At 40.6% G+C, this 21,291-nt stretch overlaps 1 protein-coding gene across 2 annotated transcripts in view; it reads right to left on the bottom strand.

Moving 5' to 3' along the window:
* PEAK1 (pseudopodium enriched atypical kinase 1) overlaps positions 1-21,291 on the bottom strand; it is a 235,539-nt gene that overhangs the window by 90,750 nt on the left and 123,498 nt on the right. For both annotated transcript variants that reach the window (XM_075069520.1, XM_032799753.2), the window contains one exon: positions 14,858-15,036. The gene's annotated coding sequence lies outside the window, so the exon portion shown is untranslated. The remainder of the gene's footprint in view (positions 1-14,857; positions 15,037-21,291) is intronic.

Raw genomic sequence — 21,291 nt, 5'->3', positions numbered from 1 at the left:
ACAACAATCCCCACAATTGATTTGCCAATGCCAAACTGCTTAGCCATGGCCATGTAGCTGTCCAGGTAGTCTATTTCCAAATGGCAATAGGAACATGCTTCTGGATTGGCCTGGCCACCATCATGAGAGTGTCCAGAGTCTGGTAGAAAGGGGCAAGCTGGTGCACAAGTCACCAGGAAAGCCTGCTGCTTCTTGCAGAAGTTCTGGACCCACTGCTGGTCATCCCTGATTCACACGATGATGTGATCCCATCAGTCTTTTTGTATTCCTGCTCCAGTGTACAGGGGGGAAAATCTGTAGCTGTGGCAACAACAGGCATGAGCAGCATCAGCTGGTTCACAGCTGACATGTTAGTAGGCCTTCAGCAGTTCAAAAACTGCTAATGAAATGTCCATACAGAGTATGAGGTAGAGAAATTCTTCTACTGGGGCAGCATCCATATTGGCTTGGGCTGCAGATAGTGTGCAGACACAAAATGGCTCGGTGGGATGTTTCTGCAGATAAAGCCCACCTAAGACATGTCTGGTCAACTCCCACAGGGCTGACAGAAAATTCTTCCACAACCCACTATGGAGAAAGCCTCTGAGGGCTTCAGCTGCCAAGGGTTCTAGGAACCCTTAGGTATGATAGTACATGTCCATAGAAACTGAAGTTCTGACCAGGGCTGGCTCCAGGCACCAGCATCCCAAGCAGGTGCTTGGAGTGGCAATCTACAAGGGGCGACAGTTCGTGTCTTTGACTCCAAGCAGCGCGCTGAATTGCTGCCGGACAGCGGCGGGGGCAGTCCATGTGCCTTTAGGGCAGCGTGCGCATTTCCGCAGTGGTGGCAATTTGGCGGCAGCTTCTGTGTTCAGCTGTCTGCAGCGGTGCAGCTTCTGTCTTCCAACTGAAGACAGAAGCAGCTGCCGAACTGCCGACACTGCAGAAACGCGCATGCTGCCCTAATGGCACACGGACTGCCCACCCCCATCGGCGGCGGCAATTCAGCGTGGTGCTTGGGGGCAAAAACAGTAGAGCCGGCCCAGGCGGCCAGCACTGGAGGCTGCAGAGCCTAGCACAATACCCCTGCCATAGCCAGTTGCAAGTGTCCAGCCCAATGGGGCCTGGGACCAGGTTCAGAGCCAGCTCCTCCTGAGCCAACCCCAGCGGGCCGTGGAGAAAGGAGCGCGGACACTCCACATGCACCAGCGCTGGGCCACAGCTCAGTCACGAGAGTGCTGGGGTCCCGTGTAACTTGGGCAGCGCCTGTGGGTGGCCAGCTGGGGCCGACCAACGGCAGCCTTGCAGAGTAATGGATCAGACCGGCCCAGGCGCAGCTGGAGGGAGAGGCATCCCCTTGGGTAGCCTGGGCCTGATGGGGGGAGGGGCGGGGGGACATGTGTTACCCCCGTGTAACTCTCCCCGGGGCCTGGGTACCACTCCCTGCCCCGTTCCAGGCTGGCCCTTCCTGAAGCTGGAACGTTCGAGGCGCGCCGGTCGGACAAGTTGCAATGGCACCGAGTGGGTTGGGTGGGGGGTTTCTGAGAGTTTGCCGCAGGGAGCTCAGTCCTGGCAGGTCATTGGCGTGCGCTGGGACCCGTGCTAAGCGCCCCAGCTGGCCTGGGAGAGCGAGGGCAGGCAGGAGCAAGTCGGGACCGAAGGGAAAGTAGAGTTGCGCGCATGCTGCCCTAACGGCACACAGACTGCCCCTGCGGCGGCAATTCGGCGCACTGCTTGGGGCGGCGAAAACAGTAGAGCCTGTCCTGGTTCTGACATGGGTCTGGGTAGTGCAGTATGGACATGTCAGCACAGTTGTGAAGCCTGAGTTTCCATTGAAGTGTGGACACTAAGACACAGCGTTGGAAAAATGAGTCCACAAGCCTGGGTCCCACTAAACCCAGGCTGGGAAGACATATCCTTAGATGTTAACTAGAACAGCAGCAAATTCCAAGCAACATGTATAAAAGAGGAAGAACATACTTACAAGGCTAGTTGCTTCTTTTTCTCTCTACTTGCAAAAGGGCACACCAGGAAACTGAATTTCTAGACAGCTTCAATACTTATGACTTTCGGCTGTCCCCATGCAATGGTCTCATGCTGCACTGACAAGAGGAAAACTTTGTCCACAGTTTATATTAAGTGGCAGCTTTCAAAGCTTTCTTTCAGGTCTATTTCAGAAAGTCTGCATCAAGCAAATATAATTTTTTTTTAACTTGGTAAAACTGGTAAGAAAAGTTTAGTACCATACAAGCAATGGTTACTAAGCGATAAGACACAACAAGCGGTGCATTTCTGAGCAATTACAGCCAGAATCTGGGTAGTGTTATAAAATTGTAGAAAATATTACCAATAATTTCCCTGGAAAAATCCGTGTGGGGAAGCTGATAATCTAAAAATCTAAAGAATTTCTGTGATGGATTTTCTGTTTGCTTTGTACTTTATTTGGTCCTCATTTAAAAACTAAATAGCAAGTTAATTCCAATAATATTTATACATACACACTCTCTCTCTCAACTTTTCTGTTACTGGGCTGAGCTTATAGACTATTTACTAAACCTCATGATAATTGGAAAAGCCAGCACCAACATCATAGAAATTCAACACTGATGAAATGGTAAACTCAACTTTTGCTCTTAACTTGAAAGATTTCACTAATTGTCTTTATTGTCAGAATACGAAAAGTTATTTGACAGAACATTTGACAATTTTAGGAAATACCCACATATCAGAGATTGATACAATGTGACCATCTGCACTGAAGTAGTAAATCAACTGGCATGATCATAAATTAAATGGATTGACAATTATCTATTCATCCATTTGAAAAGTGTTCTAAGCATCTAAGCACTAATGTTAGTACTGAAGTTATCATTAGGCTGCCATTAAAATGAATGGCAGAGATAAAATCTCAGTTGGTTCTATTGTTTCTATCTCATTACATATTCAAAAAGATTAAATTGTTAAAAATACCCTTGACAATGAGAAAAATTCAAACTCAAATGAAAACTTGCATTCTGGAGAAAACCACAGAAAATCCATAGATCGTCAACTTTTTATCTTGTGCATTATAACCTGAGCTAATAGAAATACCTGAGAAAAAGTAGATGAATTTTGACAGACGATAGCCATGTAATAAAAATGTAATAATTTTCCAGAAATGTATACTTGATGTGCCTTACTACTAGTATGAAATGAAGCATATGCATAAAAATAAGGGGGTGGGGGGAAAATCAGGCAAAAGCCCTTACAGAGCATGATATCACTGATAACCAATCAGAAAGCTCTACTGTGCCTAAAGTTTCTGAAGTAATTTAATGATTTAAAATAGATAACTAGATCACTTCATTATGAAAATGGCTGCACAATCTTGTTGAAGGTATCTTGGTTACAATGACATTTGTGCTAAGGCAATGCTTGGCAGTTCTATTTTACTTCTCTTCGTCAACTCCATTTTTAGAAGCGACAGCTTCCTGTTCTCTCACTTTCCTTTTAATATTAGCAAACGTGCCAAACCAGAGGCATGTTTTATATAACTTCCTAAATGCCATTTCATAATTGGGAGAAGAAGGGAGTTAATATAACCTCTCTGATTTACAACTGGTGTCAGAAAACAGCACAGACACTGTAGGCTGCAACTCTGTTTTGTATGTCTGGATAACATGTTTCTATGGCAACTGCATACACAACATTTTTTTCCATAACACAGTCAGTCATTCTCATGCTTTATACAAAATCACTGTTGTTTGCTGTAGTGTCGGGGGAGGAAAAATACCTTTTTCAGCCTTCGAATCGATCAATGATTCTCTTAATTAGCAGCATCTGAAGTAAGGGTTGAAAAGTTTTTTTTTTCCTGGAAATGCACCCCTTGCCAATACCACACTATGTAACAGGAGGTTGAGGAAGAATGAAATTCAGCTTGAAAGAAGTAAAATCTAATCAATATCAAACACAAAATTCTTCTTTAAAAAATGAAAGCATACAAGGTTTAGTATTCCAGATTTAATACAATGGGTATTAAAGAAGGATGAATGTATAAAAAAGAAAAAAAACAAAGTTTATGAGGCCTGGAGCTCTAACTATTAATATATATGCTACCTGATCACTAAAGAAGTCTATTGTGAGAGAAAAATGGGAATCTTCTATGGAGCATCCCGGTCCTTATATAGTTCCTTAGTTGCCAACCTTGGAATTATACTAGCCCGACTCTTTGGGGGTGGGGTGAGGAGGGAGAGAAATATTAGGAACAGATGGCCAGTCAAAGAAAATAAATAAAAGATAATTAATTTGGATCAAATGGTAGTTAAGCCTTCCTTCTAAAAGGAAAACCCATGAGACTTCTTTGCTTCTATCTCCTATTTCAGGATTATAGTCTTCAACAGAGACCACCAACTGCTTTTAAGCACAGATTTTGTATCATTTTGGATTCTAGCTGGAATTTTTAGATGTCCTTATTGCTACAGAACACAATATTCTTCCTTAAAATCAGGAAGTTATGGAAATAATTTCAAAGTAAGATTCATGATGACATCCTTTTTTACACATTTTAGGAAGATACTCTTTATCTGAAACAACTGTCTTTTAACAACCTGGACTTCTTCAGTACCTAGAACTCTGACTCAAACCTATTCACAGAATGTTCTGATGACACATTCATCCTTCCAAATCCTTAATACTCACTAACTATATATTGTTTCCTGGAACCTCCTCCCAAAATATTGGCAAGTATCACATGATTAAAAAGCCTGGGCAGAAAGGTGCAGCAGGCAAACTGCAGAAAATACATATCAAAAACAAACAAAAAAAACTAGTGGGTTGTTTCCTCATTCATCCTTACCCAATTCTATGAAGTCTTGCTTAATGCATGCAGTGCTAATTTATTAGTTCTAATGAGCTATAAAACCTCAGAAAAAGTACAATCAAAAAGTCACTGAGACTATTATAACAGAGTGAGAATTGAAGATTATTGTGGAATTTGTATTTATTCTGTTGTGCTGAATTGCAATTTCAGAGAGATACTCAAGGCTAGCAATGGTTGCAACAAGAATATGGGTGCCAAAGGGTCTGTTGTGGTGTAGTTTTGGGAAGTCTGACTCCGTGTTCAATCCATCTATCTTTATTTTTGTATCAAAGCAGCAATAAAAAAACATCAACTAACAGAACATAGGCAAGAATTTTATTATGAATTTAGTTCTACTATCCTCTTTTCAAAATTATTTTTTTGGAACAAAGAGAAGATCAACCAACTTTTGAAAATGAAAACCAGTGTTTTCCCCCAAGTGAACAGTGAAAGTGAAATCACTACTTAAGAACATAAAGACTACTGCCTTATCACAAAAAATAAACTCTTCGGCTTGATATGCAGCAGCACAGCACAATCTGGATGTGAAACACAGCAGCCTTTGGCTAGCACAGCAGTACTGCATGTTTTGAACCCTACAAAAGCTATGAAATACTTTTTCCATTTTATCTTGCTAATATCTGTCCTGCTGATTTTAAGTTACATTTCCAGAGGCAGCCATTTCATGTGCATGGATTTAAAAGAAAGGAATCACCATCTTTCTCCTTATCAGATGAGCATATATATATGCATGCTATGGTATTATATTTAACACAACTGTGAGAGTGCAGTTTTCATATATTCAACATAAAAATGAAATAATGGCTAGGTCACAGAGCAAGCCAGAGAGCAATAGCCCACTATGGAAATGAATACAATTTAAAATAGGACCCTTTATAAATATTTCCTTTTTATTATGACTTGATCTGACAATGTTTCCATTTATGAATCACCTTCTTCAGGAGTTTATATCTCAGCTGGAAAAGTCTGTTTAGGGCTGAAAACTGGCAATCAAGGTCTCAGCTCATACTAATGACCTTTTTTCAAAAACAAAATTTGAATTCAATCTGTTCGACTAGTCTTCAGATAAAAGATGTCCAAAATTCTTGATTTTGCCCATTGAGGTTGAAAAAATTAATTTATTTTTTCTATGTTAAAACAACATTAAGAATGTGGCAGAATTGGATATAACCCAAGAAATTAAGGCTGTTGTGGGTATATATTGAAGTGTAAAGGTAAATGCACACTTTTCTTCATCATCATACAAAAAGTTATTTGTATTAAAAAATAAACAAAAAAACAAAACACTATTTAAAAGCCACCAGAAGTCAATGATGGACTTGAGAAGTTTTCCGTACTAGGGAAAAAAAGCATCTCCTCTTTGCTGCCATCTTTTGAAGAAAGGATGAAAGGGACAGTACATTTGGGAGTGGAGAGGGGGAAAAATGGTTGAATTCCTAATTTTCCACCCAAACAACCTCGACAGCAACTATCTATTATACATCACGACAATATTTACCACTGCATCTAATAATGAAATAGCATGTTTGCTTGATGTATCTGCTAAATGTCAAATGCTAAATAATTAACATTAGGCTTCAGAGCCAACATCCCATTGAGATGAATTAGGCATGTCATACATCTAAGAGCTATTGTTTCTGTGTGCAGATTCAAGTGAAACATCATTGCATTGATTGACATTTGTTTCATATTTTGAAGATTTTCCTCATAACGGCAGGGCTAGAAACTATATTTTAAAATGTAATCTTAAATCTGGAGTACAATTATGCAGGAAATTTTTAAAAGGACAATTATGTTGCCGTTAATGAGGCCACAATCACATTTAACATAGGGTTCCTAGTTTTATTTATTTTTAAGTACTGGTGATAACCTTTCCTTTTCTGCAACATAGGAATTGCTACTTATGAACTGAGCAACAACTGGAGGTCAGAAATGATGGTGCATAAAATAAGCAGGCTATAGTAATGGGCAACCTATGTGACTTCTAACATTTTCAGATAATGTAAGAAAAAAAAAAACAGGGCTTTTTGGAGCTGTGCTCCAGCTTTGCTCCAGCTCCAGGGCAAAAATCTGCAGCTCCACTGCTCCAGAGCTGCTCCACGTTCCAGCTCCGGGCTCCACTCCAAAGCCCTGGAAAAAAAATAAATTTTATGCTGCATTCTCCCTTCCTTATCCTGAGTGGTGGTGTGCATACTTTCTCAGAACTGTCTCTTATTTTTCATCCTAACAGGGACCGTATTTCAGAAATGGGCAAAAAGGTCTTCTGGTTTTTCTTTCATAGCACACCACCATTTATGGCTGAAATGGTCTCTTATCTCTTCTTCACCAAGCACATACCCTGCTCTCCTCCGCAAACTGCTCCTTAAACTCAACTTCTGTTATGCAGCTTTGCAATGTTAATCTTATTTATTGTCTTATATAGCAGTTCCATTGAGACTGAAGATGCCATGTAAATGTAAAATTATGATAAGGAAAAAGAAAGATCTGACAAGTAACTGTGACTGTTCCTTCTTGTCCTGAAAAAAATCCGACTGTAAGGCCAGCAACAATTCTCCACACAACTATACATACAGTAAAAAACACAACTATATATACAGTAAATTTTTTAAAAAAGCTTTTTCGGTCAAATCAGATTCTGCTTCAGCCCCAATATGTTTTATGTGTTCCTTCCTCATTCTATGTGCCAAGTCAAAGAGAGGAAACAAAAGCTGGGGTTGTTTCCAGGAGAAAAAAGTGCTGCAGGAATCTATGGGCAGTTTCCTCTCATGGACACAAACCAACATTTCTATAGGAAGATTCACATAATACACGTGTATCAAAATGGTTAATCTTCAATACATACAGGGGAAAGCATCCCTGGCATAAAAGAGAAAAAAAAGGTTTGTGCATCTAGAATTGCTAATACTTGCAAAATGGCTGTCTCCATGGATAAATAATTGTGTAAATGGAAAAACAACAAAGAGTCCTTGTGGCACCTTAGAGACTAACAAATTTATTTGGGCCTAAGTTTTTGTGGGCTAGAACCCACTTCATCAGATGCAAGGAGTGGAAAATACAGGAGCAGGTATAAACACATGAAAAGACATAATTAGCATCTGATGAAGTAGGTTCTAGCCCATGAAAAATTATGCCCAAATAAATTTGTTAGTCTCTAAGGTGCCACAAGGACTCCTCTTTGTTTTTGCTGATACAGACTAACATGGCTACCACTCTGAAACCTGTGTAGATGGATACCAAATCAGTTTGTCCAAAAAAGATGTTGCCCAGCTGTCATAACTATAAAGGGAAGGGTAACAGCCCTCCTGTGTACAGTATTATAAAATCCCTCCTGGCCAGAGACACCAAAATTCTTTTACCTGCAAAGGGTTAAGAAGCTCAGGTAACCTGGCTGACACCTGACCCAAAGGACCAATAAGGGAACAAGATACTTTCAAATCTTGGTGGGGGGAAGGCTTTTGTTTGTGTGCTCTTTGTTTCAGGGGTTGTTCGCTCTTGGGACTGAGAGAGACCGGACATCAATCCATGCTCTCCAAATCTTTCTGAATCAGTCTCTCATATTTCAAACTTGTAAGCAACAGCCAGGCAAGGCGTGTTAGTTTTATCTTTGTTTTCTCAACTTGTAAATGTTCCTTTTGCTAGAGGGTTTACCTCTGTTTGCTGTAACTTTGAACCTAAGGCTAGAGTGGGTTCCTCTGGGCTCTTTGAATCTGATTACCCTGTAAAGTTATTTTCCATCCTGATTTTACTGAGATAATTTTTACCTCTCTTTCTTTAATTAAAAGCCTTCTTTTTAAGAAACTGATTGATTTTTCCTTGTTTTAAGATCCAACGGTTTGGATCAGTGTTCACCAGGAACTTAGTGAAGAAGTTTCTCAAGGCTACCCAGGGAAGGGTTATAGTACTTGGGAGGGAGAGATCTTGGGGGAGGAGATAGACAGACAGAGTTTCCCAAATGACTCATAAATAATTTGGGTGGTGGCAGCAAAAACAGATCTAAGATGGTAGTTAAGCTTAGAGGTTCTCATGCAGGTCCCCACATCTGTACCCTAGAGTTCAGAGTGGGGAAGGAACCTTGACACCAGTGGTCTACAACCTTTCTTTGTTACTGAGAAGGTGGTGGTTTTCCTCCTCTTAAAAGGTTATTTTCCCTTATTCTGGTCTTCCTTCCTGATGATAAATTGACTTTTATTATTCTAACTGATTGAACATTAATTTAGAAGCTTTATTACTCATTTAGATATTACTCAGTGACTTAAAGCGGAAAAAATGTGTTCTCAAGCCGAGAGAGAACCCTCCCATACAACATGTTCCCTGAGCCAAGAGAACCCTCCCATACAACATCCTCCAGCTGTTCTCAAATAGGGAAAGAATTCGCCCATGTGGCATCCTTAGGCACTTCCCACCAAAGTCAGCCCAGAGTTTGTCTAGCTGAGAAGGAACCTCCCCAAACGGCAACCCCTGGCTCTTCTCTACCCAAGGGAGATCTCCTCCCACACAGCTTCATCCAGTACTTCCTGAGCCAAAACAACCCCTCCTTATACACCCCGGTAGGGTCTTCCTGAGCCAAGAGACAATGCTTTCACATGGCATCCTCTGGCTATTCCGATTCCACCACCACGGTTATTAACTTTTATTAGTAATGAAAAATCTAATGTGAGTACTACCAGAATGATTTTTCCCCCAGCTAAAGTCCTTCACAATCAAATGCATTTTTTAAACACCTACACAATGCAAGCTTAAAATACAATGGGTGAACTGCAGGCAGCAATGGCATAACACAGATATAAACAGGCTCCTCTGATGGCCAGAATGCTTCAAGTCCTTTACTATGTTACTCTGACATGCCTTCAGTTACAGACTCAAGTTTGCATTCACATGCTCTCTTGTTCAAAAAACATGTCAGTGTCATCCTTTTTTCTTTTTTTTTTTAATAGGAAAATACATGTGGGCTTGTGATTTACATTAGCATAACCTTCCACTCTGATATTTTTGGGGACATACTATATTTTAATATGGCTTCTAAAATTAATAAGCGCTCTAGTTTGCCATAGCTCTGCACTTTGGGCAAATGAGGGTATTAAAAATTGAGTTTGTTTCTCATCTTGCTCCTTTTAGAAGTGCAAGTTAAAACAGAAATTAGCCTTTATAAAGATCTGCAAAAAACAAGAGGCAAAAAGAAAGAGGAGCTCAGGCACCAGATGGGGAAAGGACAGGAAATATTTTTTTTTAAAAATTTCAATTAAAAAGAGAAATGACTTATACCTAATTCCTTTCTGAGCTACAGTTATCTGTGCAGACCAAGACAGCCACAGCCACATGGACTCCAAGAGGCTCTCTTACTTTTCAAAATAAACAAATACATACACACATACATACAAGTTCTGAACTAGAGAACTTTTTTAACGAACAGAGGAAACGAGTTAGGGAAAGGCCTCAGTGAACTGCTGGGCTGATGCATCATTTGGTCAAAGCCATGAAATGTACTGTGGAACTTTCCAAAGCGCACAGCGCTGGCCTAACTCTTATTCTCTGACACCAAAGGGAGCTTTACCATTCATTTCAATGGAAACAATTACAATTAATGCTAGGATTTTTGAAAATCCCACCCTCTGGGCTTGTCTATGCAGTACATTAGTCCACAGCACTGGGGTGTACATTCCAATAAGCATCAGTTTGTCATGCACTAACTGGCCAGTATAAACCCCGCTGGCACTCAGATTCCCCAGTGAGTATTAATGTAGTCATGTTTCAAAAAGTACTACATTAATATGTACTAGGGAACTTTAAATGTGCACCAGCAGGATCTAGTTAGTGCATGACATGCTGGTGCACGACATGCTGGTGCACATTAGATTTTACACTCCACTGATGCAGACTAACGGACCTTGTAGACAAGCCCTTAAACTACAAAATTCAGAGAAAGTATGAAGAGACTGCACAGGGGCAAATCTCCCACTGAAAAATCTCCCTGAAAAATCTCCCACTGCGGTTTCAACTCACTCAGCCAATGACGCATTAGTGCAGTGAGCACCTGTGTCTGACTTACAAAGATAGCTGTGCTCTCTTGCCTAGACTCAGAAATGCAGGCTCCAATTATTCTATCAAAATCAAAATGAGATATTAGCAGACCTTTCCCCCTTAAAAAATATAACAGAAAAAGTAAGGACTCTCTAACTTCTACGGTCCTGCGCAAATAAAAAGCATTTATTGCACTATGAATATTTAACAGCACCCATATCTTCCTTTCAAACCAGGGTAAATTGGTCCAAGTCACTTTTTATAGTGGAATAGTGCAACTGTGTATCAGTGTAGCCATGCTGGTGCAAAACCCCAATCCCAGACAACCCATAGGTTACGGATGCCTTTATACCAGTGAAAGACCAAAATAAAGACGATTGAGCAGGAAAGCAAAGCTATCTTGGGTAGAAGTTATTGCCACTAAAAAAAAAAAGTCACTCTTCAGGACAATATGGAATGTAAATAATACTAAGCTGTTCAAAAGAAGGTCTGCACGGGGGTTTGAGAACTGAATAAAAGCTCCAAGGAGGAGAGGGATCATCTGAGAGACCTAAGACCTTCATTTTTGGTCCCTCGTTCAAAACTCACCCAGTTTGACAGGGATAAAGAGATTACAATATTACAGCTGTTTGGTGACGTTCAGTATAGGAAGTTAGTAGCGTCAGTCCAGTTTTGAAAAGAATTAGAGAAAACGTGAGATAATCAGATTTCTCATGCTGTGCTTATATATTTATTAACTGTAGACAGCAGGGGCGGCTCTAGGCACCGGCAAAGCAAGCAGCTGCTTGGGGCAGCCCATTCGCAGGGGCAGCAGCTGGCAGGGATCCAGACTGGAAGCTGAGAATCAACAGGGGGCCCTGGTAGCTGTAGTTCCTTCGTTAGCTCCCAACATATAGAGCCAGCCCTGGAGCAGAGAAAGAACTACATTTCCCAGCATTTCCTTGTCTGCTATCAACGGGAAAGGGAGGGGAAGGGAGTATGGTAGCTGAAACCTCCTGCTGCAGCTTGCTGTGAAAGGAGAGCTCACTGCTAGAGCAGAATGGCACTTTGAATGAGGAACAAGTGTGCCCAAGGAGTAGGTGGCTTTGACCCAGATATCCCCTTCAGAAGACATCCGCATATTGGATTAGGGATACTGGTGTGACCTCACCTTTCAGCACCCTAAGAAGAAATTGGGTGGACTAAATTAACAGTGCCCCTCTTTATCTGAAGCTGAGCAAGGGAGGTATGTGGATCCCACTAGAATTTAAAATGAAAAGTAAGGGAGGGGAAGCTCTGGACCTGGGCAGCTTTTAGATACAGTACCAGGCACTTAGGAGGATTTCCACTTCTGAGCCCTGGAAGCAGAAATTGACTCTTCCTTTCCAGATTTAGCTAATATTCAGAAAAGGAATCTAGCACCTGCCTTCCAGATCTGAACATCTCAAAATTCAGGAGTGCTCAAGCTCAATTTGGGCAGCTGTTGCTTCATTTCTCCCAAATCAAATATACTGATCCACTGTAATTTGCTGTAGAAAAAGTAGGATAAAATTGAGCAAGAAATGCTTCCCAGTGGTTTTTAGGGCTGGAATTGCTATTTTCAACAGGCTTTTTTTTTTTTTTTAGTTTTTTTTGTTTAAAAGGAAGACAGTGATATTGCATTGGCAAATTCCTCATAGAAACAAAAGAATAATAAAGGCACCTCAACTTTTCCTCATTTATGGAGGACAGTCTTATAATATGCATCCAAGATATCCTCCAATCATACAAGCTGAAAATTGTTTCACTTTACTGCAGTTCTGTAACCATATGGGAATCAATCCTGTTTGTGTTCTGTGCACATCCAAAATTCCTGCTGAATGACCTGCCCTGGGAGCATGTTACCAGTGACCCAGGGCTGGGGTTGAAGGAGGGTGCCGGTGGGGGCGGGAGAGCCCATGGCTGGGGCAGCAGGGGGTGTGTTGGTGGTGGGGCACTGGTAGGGGGAAAGGGGGAAGCCCAGAACTGAGGCACATGGGGTGTGTGTGGCGGGAGCCCAGGGCTGGGGTGGCAGGCAGTGCAGGTGGGGAGAGCCCAGGGCTGGGGTGGGGGCAGCCAAATTTTTTTTTTGCTTGGGGTGGCAAAAAACCTAGAGCTGGCCCTGGTAGACAGCAGTTTGTGATAGAATTTGCCATACTGTGAATTCTATAAATACTTCCATTGTCAGTTGCCTTGCGTGTTTGTGAGTTCTTTCCATGTGCTTTCCCAATGCTGCACAGATAGCTGGTTCAGCAGACCTTGATAGTATTACCCAGTGTGATTAAGTGCTGGAGATTGAAATGTTGTCGCCTCAGTAGTGCTGCTTAGGCACTTCTGTCTTTGAAACTTCAATGTTGTTAGTAGACAGAGAAGCATGTTAATTCAGGAGCCTTTGATGTTCCTCAAAGAAAGATCACAGGCACGGCTCATTAACAAAAGACACATGGCCAGGTTTATTGCCTTCAAGACACAGTCCTAGAGCCCTGGCTTCGTGGTTACAGGTACGCTAACATGACTGCCCTGTGGCAAGGAATGGCTCAATCAGTGGTGGAACTTCCCACTGCCCCCTTGGCTAAACGAACATAGATTTAAGGCGAAGTATCCCAACATTTATAGGCTGAGACAAACAACTAACATACACAACTTACACACCACCTTATGTATTTCATGACATCTTTTTGTTACCTCCCTTTGTTGCTTATATCTTTAACAAAACATCCCTATTCATTATTTTATCAAACCATCTCATCTTGTACTAGATTCGGGAGTATCTGTACTAGCTGGATTACATTTATGTAAATAGTGCCTAGTACACTAGTAACAACTCTGCCAAGTTCATGTACTAAATAGTGAAATTGTAAGCATCTACTTTAATACATGGCCTGATTTTGGTTCACAGCCAGTTCAGGCCTCAGATCTTGCACCAGGCCCATTTCTCCAGACTTCAATCTTGCTTTGTACACTTTAGGACATCACAACAAATAATTAAAGATCCACAAAAAAGCTAATACCTGTGCATGACTGATGGCAAAAGATAATCCTCCCAATGTTAATAGAATAATGAAAATATTCTTTGTACATTTTCTGAAATGTACAAATTGTTCATATGACTGAAGAAGGGCAGTGATTGGAAGTGATTGGCAGTGATTTGAGAGCTGTTTATGAACACAAACAGCCAAGTTCTTCCTCCTCCAAAGAACTACATTAAGAATTTTATCTGTATTGGAATAACATTTAAGAGGATAACTTATGTTTTTATATTGTTGTCCTTGAGACAGTTGTAATCATAGTTAATATTTTAGGCATATTTTAGATACATCAAGTCCGACAACGAGTGAAAGCAGGAAGGACAGGATAAAAAAAGACAGGAAGTCAAGTGGAAAGGAACAAGAGGGAAAGATGATAACAGGAGGGAGGAATTTTCATAGGAGGTAATGCTCAAACCGGGGAAAGAAGAGAGAGGGAAAGAAAACAACAACAAAACAGGAAACTGGGTGAGTAGGGGAAAACAGGAGATGGAGAGAGAAAAATACAGTGGGTTCACATTCCTTGCCACAGTTACCATGTTCTTTGGATTGTGTTATTGAATGAGTCTTGAAAAGTTTTGTGAAATACATGGATATAGGAAAAAAAATGCATATGTTGCTATTATTGTACAGTCGTTTCATTAGATGTAGTTAGTAGAAAACTATAGTTACCTATGGGGTAAGATCAAGCCTTTATCTTCATTTTCCTATCCCAAAGGAGGAAGAAAAATGAGCAAAAAAAAGATGGGTTTTTTATAAACCACAAACTTAAAAAAAATCAGCTTTTATAAAAGCTAAAACTGCAAACTTCATTGTAATACATACAAGTTGTAAAATTACAGATTTATCCAGAATTTAGCTGTTGTAAGATTACTATATTTAAACCTAACTGGTATAAGAAGAAAATCCTTTACAATCTGTACAAGTTATCTTAGGGGGCTACACCAGAGAAATAAAATGATGGAAGAATTAAAGTTACCATTTAGGTCTGAAGCTTTTCATCCATTTCGGTGCCAAAAGTGGCTTTGTAAAACCTTCTGTAGCAGCTGGCACTAAATCCCTTTGCAAATTCAAAGCACTTCCAATTTTTCCAAGACAGATTTCCTTCTTCTTTTTACCTCTTTTTTCTTGCAACTACAGATCAGACAGTAATGTTTTCTGCAAAAGAAAGATGAAATGGTAACTCTGCTGTAGTTTAAACAGGTTTCAAATATGATCTAATAAATTTTCCCTTCCCTTGCACCATCCCAATCTTTCATATTCTGCAATGAATACTTGAACTGAGACCTCTACTTAATCTTATTCATTTGGAATTGGCCTCTGTTTCCAAGGTGTAAGGCCTGAACAGATTTTTGGATAGGACTATACAACTCTCCCCATACTACACCCTAATATCAAATGACCACCAAGAATAAGACTAGCACTAAGGCAGTTGTTGCTTTATGTTTTTCTAATTCGCTTTAGTTTCCTTTCTGAAGGCTGCTTAATCATGCACAGGCCTTCATTTTATCAGACAAATCAGATCATTGTAACATTTAATTTTCCCATTACCAGAAAAAAACAAACAAAAAACTTAGAATATGAACACAGCCAGAACACTTAAATTTGAAATATTTTTACAAAGTTTAATTTGTGCTATAAATTGTGAACACGTTTAAATATTTTTTTGCGTAATTCATACCACAGAACTAAATTTAGGAAAAATAGTTCTACAGTTGGTATTATCAGGTGTACAGAGTTAAGAAGAGATACACTATTCATTTAAATTTATATTTTTAAAAAACAGACTACAGATTAACTGAATAAGTTAATTAACCTACTTATTAACAGTTTGTTTGAACTACTGTACTGCTTCCAAATGTGTGTCTATGCATTACTATCTCATTCTCATATGCCTACACACTATATCAAATGCAGTGCCTAATCAGGAAAACTGGATCGCTCCTTCCCTGGCTACAAACCAAACAGGATTTGAGAAAATATGTTTGTGTTTATGAACTCCCAAGCGTGAAGGTACTTAAAAATGAGTTTCATCTGTCAGACAATTGTTGATGCATGCAAGATGCTTTGGGTGGTGTAAAGGGATCATTTTCTCCTCTCAGTTCCTTTCTTGATCTCTCCCCAACTCTTCTTTCTAATATGGGAATGCAGTAATTTCCAATTCTGGGTACACAAACCAGTAGTACTTCAGGTGTTGCAGCTGGAACACTAGTTACTCTTTAATTATAAGCTTCCTTTGGGGATCCTAAATGCACTGGTGCTGCCTGTCTTCTGTTCACCTGCACCTGCTATTAACTCAGAGAGGAACATGAAGTCCAAGCCCCAGGCTTGCAACAAGACAGCTGACAAGTCAAGGAGAAAGGCAGAGTATTGGTTCTGATCTTTAGCTAGGAGGAGGCAATTAGAGACTTTGGCAAGTGTGGTGTCAGTGTAGCACAGAGTGGAAGCCAGACTGGAGAGGTTCTAGGATGGAATTGGAAGAGAGGAACTCCAGAAAGTAATTGTAGACCATGCATCCAGTCAGCTTTCCGACAAAAGAGGGAAGAGATAGTAGTTGGAGTCAAGTGGGGTCAAGGATAAGTGATTGTTTTTAAGAGGAGAGAGACTAAACCATGCTTATCTTGTGAGGAGAAAAAGCCAGAACAGAATTAAGCAACAGAGAGTTTTGGTATTAACATTTGTAGAATCCTACCTTATGTCCAGTGAGAGGAAATAATCAGCAGACACAAAATGAAAAGAGGCAGGAGGAATTTGCAGAAGCTTATCATTTATTTTAATAAATACAGTATACTAAGTCACTTATTTAGCACTTTTAATTGTCAGACTGTTATACAAACATTAACTATTTCTTCTGAAATCTATGTGGAAATTTTAATCACAATTTTACAGATGGAGTTATTGAGGTGACAATATTAAGTAACTTTTCCAAAGCCACAGGAGAACATGGTCATTGTCAAAACAGGAGCTGATATTTACGTGTTCTTGACATCTAGTCCTGTTCTCAGATGAGAAGGTCACAATGCTTATGAGTGTCAAAGCAGAGGAGATGGAGGAAAAGTTGAAAACAGTCTTGCAAACCCTACACGTTAAAAAACAAAAAACAACAAAAACACGAGGCACACCCCCACCCCAAAAATCATGAGTTTGACTTAAAAATCATGAGATATTTTTTTAAAAAACAAATGTGTGTGAGGGGGTGAGATTTGTCTTCTGTCTTTTGACCTTTAAGGGTGCTCTTGACTCATATTTTCAAGCTTCCCTCCACAGCCACAAGGACTAGAAAATTACTTGGTTTTAAATGAAAGCCAAGGTTCTGATGAAGTCCTGTTGTAGTTGAGCAGCCAATGGGACACTACTACATGAAAGTAATGGTTACATAACTGGATAGTGTGCGGAAGGTATGAAATGGAAATTGAAGCATGAAAACTGAACCCCAAAATTGTGATTTCAGAAGGAAAGTCCAACCTTTCATTCAGATTTTGTGCATTAAAAAACTGCTGTTTAAAGTTGAGCTGCTGAGTATCACAATATTAAAAGCAGCAGAGAATCCTGTGGCACCTTATAGACTAACAGACGTTTTGGAGCGTGAGCTTTCGTGGGTGAATACCCACTTCGTCAGATGCATGTAGTGGAAATTTCCAGAGGCAGGTATATATATGCTAGCAAGCAAGCTATAGATAACGAGGTTAGTTCAATCAGGGAGGATGAGGCCCTGTTCTAGCAGTTGAGGTGTGAAAACCAAGGGAGGAGAAACTGGTTCTGTAATTGGCAAGCCATTCACAGTCTTTGTTTAGTCCAGAGCTGATGGTGTCAAATTTGCAGATGAACTGAAGCTCAGCAGTTTCTCTTTGAAGTCTGGTCCTGAAGTTTTTTTGCTGCAGGATGGCCACCTTAAGATCTGCTATAGTGTGGCCAGGGAGGCTGAAGTGCTCTCCTACAGGTTTTTGTATATTGCCATTCCTAATATCTGATTTGTGTCCATTTATCCTTTTCCGTAGAGACTGTCCAGTTTGGCCGATGTACATAGCAGAGGGGCATTGCTGGCATATGATGGCGTATATTACATTGGTGGACGTGCAGGTGAATGAACCGGTGATGGTGTGGCTGATCTGGTTAGGTCCTGTGATGGTGTTGCTGGTGTAGATATGTGGGCAGAGTTGGCATCGAGGTTTGTTGCATGGATTGGTTCCTGAGCTGGAGTTACTATGGTGTGGTGTGCAGTTGCTGGTGAGAATACGTTTCAGGTTGGCAGGTTACAAGAATTTATCTGTAGAACAGTAACTGTCCCTCTGTTACTGGTGATTTCCTATATTTCTAATTCCAACTTTCTGTCAGGTCTCAGTTATCTAACTGCACCTCACATCCCTTCTGGTCTCTCTGGGCACACCCTTTTGAACATAAGAATGGCAATACTGGGTCAAACCAATGGTTCATCTAGCCCAGTATTCTGTCTTCCAGCACTTATAGCAACTAAATCACAGCTTTAACACCACTGTTAAACAATAACAGAATATCAATTTCAGTTTATTATAAATATTTTTGGATATTTTTATATTTTTTCAAATATATTTATTTCAATTATAACACAGAATACAAAGTATACAGTGCTCACTTTATATTATTTTTATTACAAATACTTGCACTGTACAAAAAGATACATAAAAGAAATAGTATTTTTCAGTTCACCTCATACAAGTCCACTCAGTCCTACTTCTTATTTAGCCAATCGCTAAGACAAACAAGTTTGTTTACATTTAGGGGCGATAATGCTGCTTGCTTCTTATTTACGACACCAGAAAGTGAGGCCAGATGTTCGCATGGCACTGTAGTAGCCTCCGATGCAAGGTATTTCTGAGCCAGATATGCAAAATATTGTTATGCCCCTTCATGCTTCAACTTGTAGGCTCTAAAGTTTTACATTGTTTTATTTTTACAAATTCTACAATTGTAAGTTGCACTTTCACAATAAAGAGATTGCACTACAGTAATTTTATGAGGTAAATATAAAAACCATTATTTTTCAGTTTTTTACAATGCAAATATTTGTAATAAATATAATATAAAACGAGCACTGTACATTTTGTATTCTGTGTTGTGATTAAAATCAATATATTTCAAAATGCAGAAGAACATTCAAAAATATAATACATTTAAATTGATATTTTATTATTGTTTAAATCATGCAATTAAAACTGCAATTAATTGACAGCCCTACTCTTTAACTACAACCACCAACTCTGCCAGCTCATTTCTAAAGTTTTCCTTCTTTTTCAGAGGTTTACCTTGTTGGGAGCATTTGCTGACATCACACATATAACCCTACTCTCTATCATCAACCATACTGCTATTAATTCGTCTCCTTTTTGCCCTCATGACATACTCTGCAACCTCTAGGCTCATGACGATACCTACTTAGGGCTGCCAACTTTCTAATTACACAAAACCGAACATACTTGCCCTGCCCCACCCCTTTTCTAAGGCCCCGCCCCACTCCATCCCCTTCCTCTCAATCGGTCACTCTTTCCCACCCTCACTGACTTTCACAGGGCTGGGGCACGGTTGGGCTGCGGGCTGGGCTCCAGGGTGAGGCCAGAAATGAGGGATTCAGGGTGAATGAGGGAGGTCCAGGCTAGGGCAAGGAGCTGGGATGTGGGAGGGGGTGTGGACTCGAGCTGAGGGTGTGGGCTCTGGGGTGCAGGCTCCGAGAGGAAGTTTGAGTGTGGGAGGGGGTTCCAACCTGGAGCAGGAGGTTGGGGTGTGGGAGGAGGTTCAGGGTGCAGGCTCCAGCCAGGCAGTGCTTACCTCAGGTGGCTCCTGGAAGCAGGCACAAGGGGCTCTGCGCACTGCCCATGCCCGCAGGCACCATCCCACAGCTCCCATTGGCCGTCGCTCCCGACCAATGGGAGCTGCAGAGTAGGTGCTTGAGTGCAGTGCGTGGAGCCCCATGTGCCTAGGAACTGGGCATACCGGTCGCTTCTGGGAGCTGTGTGGAGCCAGGGCAGGCAGGGAGCCTGCTTTAGCCCCACTGCTCTGCCAACCAGACTTAAGCGGCTTGGTTAGCAGTGCTCGCTATGGCCGCCAGGATCCCTTTATGACCAGGTGTTCTGGTCAAAAACTGGATGCCTTGCAACCCTATACCTAACTCCTTTCATTTTTCCTCCAGACCAAAACATTTTAAATTAATCTTTGAAGCTTCACTTGTCCCTCCACAGGTTACCACTCTCCTGTATGTGCTAATGAAAAATAAAAATAAATTGGTTACCACAGAAACTGAATTAGCAAAATTTTTATGAAAAAAAATTACTGCTTAAATAAACAGTATTTCTTTCTTCCTCCCACTCAACTCTGATAGACACTCAGCCTTTTTTTGAGGAGAAAAGAATGTCCAACATGGAGTGCTACTTTTAAGTACCTGAGAGATAAATCAATACGGCTGATTAAATCACTGATTACTGGGGCTTTTTCCTTCCCTGCTAATTGGCTACAGCTCATCTTTGAAAGCAAGAGAGGACTTTAAAAAAACTGAATATTTTACAGGACCTCAGATACAAATTCCAGTCGATCCAGACGATCTGACATTTGTGTAAGTACAGGCTGGAGTGATAGAATTTATTGTATTAAAGTTGTGACCATTGGCCTAGTTTGTGCTAGCCGGAGTCATGTATTTCACTGCAAGTGCAGCTTCACCATTTGTAGCATTAGTGGAAACTCTTGTTTAGACATGTTGCAACTTTTTTTTATTGCTATGTTGCATTTTTACTGCTCATAGGAGATGGTGATAGTAAAAACATTTATAATTCTCTATACTTCAGCCTTCACTCTTGATTACCACTAGTGGTTAATTATGTATCTGAATTTTGCTATTGTAAATGCAGCCAGGAATTATCTTCTACTTTCAGAAAATGCCATGAGTCTTAACTAACCTCCACTTGGACAGCACCACAGGAAGCTAGATAAGGAACTTGTCTGAATGCCTCTTTTGAATAACAGTACCTCTAACACAAACAATTCCTGGTGTTGGGTCTTGAACCCACAACCTCCTGGCTCAGAGACAACACAGTTTCCAAATTAGTCATATTGGCATTTTTTATATATTAAATATTCTTAATCTAAATTTAGATTAAAGCTGGGAGGAACTGTGAACACTTTCCACAGAGTGCTCTGCTGCAACCTAATCCCAGCTTGCAGCAGAGCACATTCCTAATCTAAAACTATACTCAGAGATCTCTTTCTTTGAGCAACACTACATATTATGTCAAATTGTATTGGAACTTTGTAAAGTAGATAAATGTCCATAAATGACTGGTTGTATGTAATAAGGGACTCTCACCACCAGAATGCCCCCCTCATTTCAGGACTTAGACTTTAAGGTCAGAAGGGACCATTAAGGTCATCTTGTCTGACCTCCTGCAC

This window comes from Chelonoidis abingdonii, chromosome 9 (genome assembly GCF_003597395.2).
Source record: "Chelonoidis abingdonii isolate Lonesome George chromosome 9, CheloAbing_2.0, whole genome shotgun sequence".
NCBI lineage: Eukaryota > Metazoa > Chordata > Testudines > Testudinidae > Chelonoidis > Chelonoidis abingdonii.
Note: the sequence above shows the minus strand (reverse complement) of the source record. Positions and strands in the feature narration are given on the sequence as shown.